The sequence below is a fragment of the Apodemus sylvaticus genome, chromosome 2 (genome assembly GCF_947179515.1).
Source record: "Apodemus sylvaticus chromosome 2, mApoSyl1.1, whole genome shotgun sequence".
NCBI lineage: Eukaryota > Metazoa > Chordata > Mammalia > Rodentia > Muridae > Apodemus > Apodemus sylvaticus.
In genome coordinates this window covers 16633392-16635378 of record NC_067473.1, presented here as the reverse complement: position 1 = coordinate 16635378, position 1987 = coordinate 16633392, and positions in this window count along the sequence as shown.

The following is a 1987-nucleotide window of genomic DNA, read 5'->3' as shown; positions in this document are numbered from 1 at the left end:
CTACCCTGTAGTTTCAGAGCAATCAACTGAGCATTTTATCCGGGCCCCTCGTTGGGATTTAAGATTTGTCCATCTCTTTTAGAATTGCCAGAGAAAGAAAAATCAGGCAATCAAGTTGCAAAGTTTCTGTGAATTTTAATTTAAGCACCATACAAAAAAAACCCTGCAAAAGTTAACGATGTCAGAAGAAACGGTGTAGCTGTACAATTTTATATTTTCTTCTTAACATTTTGTTGGTATTTTCCTTTATTTATTTGGCAGGGCTGTGCACATGTGGAGGTCAGAGCACAGCTTGCTGGAACTGATTCATCTCTCCCACCACATGGGTCCAAGGGATTGGATACAAATCATGAGGTTCGCTGGTCAGCACTTTGCTTTCTGAGCCAGCTCATGAGCCCTGTACTGTATCTTCCTTAACATGATTTTGCCCACCTTTAGAGTCATCTCCTTTCTTTCACAACTGTGTCCTCTCCTAAGAAGTGAGAATATAATAAACTTAGAAACAAGTTTTTCACTATATGAATTATGATGGGCATTTAGCATACATGTTTCTCTGACAGGGTCAACAGCAAAATTTAGGAAGCAACACTTTAGCTCAGAGAACAATTATTTTAGTCAAGTGCCTATTTGAAGGAGAATATAATTCGTGTACAGTATTATAATGATTCATTATTATTGTTCATTAAACAAAAATACCCATTTTGTTAGCATTATTTCAAAATGGCAATTCTATTGGCTGTACATCAGTTTAATGAAACTAGATAGAAGAAATACCACTGGCCCACTATTACACAAAGCAGATCCAGTCAACTGGTGAGATTCTAACTTTCTTCAGTTGCCTGAATATTGATACAATAATGCTGATGCTTATAATAATAGTTACTACTGTAGGTTGTACTAGGGATTTGGCAACCATGCCTAGTCTGAACCCTTGACATTCATTCTGTTACTACATTACTCCCTCACACTTTGCTTGCCATGTATTCGTTTGAACAGCTGAGGCTTTTTGGCACGGTTCTTGAATGTTGCCCTAAAGGGTCCTGTGCTAAGGACTCACTACTCTGTCCCTGACCATATGGTGGGCAGTGAGGTCTTTAAAAACCACAAAATTGTGTAAAGCCTTTTGGCACATGGGACCATGTCCTTACAGGGATCTTGAGACTCTGGCATCTCCCACCGAGGGGTAGGAACTAGAAAATGAAACAGCAAGCTTCCTGAAAAATAGTGATAATTTAATAATCTATTAAACACACAGGGCTACAATTAGTATTAAGAAGCCAGTGACTAGGCCCACACCTTGGCTCCATCGCACATTCCTGCCGCACGTGCTTCCTGCTCAGAGGCACCAGAGCAGAAGAGGCAATTAATCACAACCCGAAGCCTCCTAGTCTAGGAGACGAGTTCCCTTATCTCAGGTATTTTGTTAAAGTAAACGAAGATTGACTAACACGGGCACCATTTGTTCATTAAACTGTGTGTGTCTGTGTTTTTTTTTTTTTCAAACAGGTTGTGAAATTTTTTGTGTGATATTATAAAACTTATTATATTTTAGAATCTGAGACTATAACATACTTGTTACATCCTTATTTCGGAGTAACCTAATAGAAAAAGAAAAGGATACTAGACAGACTGAAAATCATTTTTCTCCTAATTGCTTTATTATATATCGTATTATTTTAATGGAAAAATAAGCATGGTTTCCGAGTCAAAGAATAAGTAGAGGCACAAACACAGTAGCGAGGAAATCATGAATTTTCTCCTATTTGTGGAAACTGATGGTTCAAATCTGTCCAAAAAAAACTTCACTATTTAAAGAGAGAAATTCTATCTAATACACTTATGTGGAAGGCATTTTGATCATATCTGGACAAATCTGTGGGTTATTTTGGAAAATCATCCCATGTTTTTGTCAGTAGTGCTTTCTTTGTGGTTGAGCAGCTGCTTATGACCTTAGACAAAGCAGAGGCTGTGGAATGTCTGCCTGCTC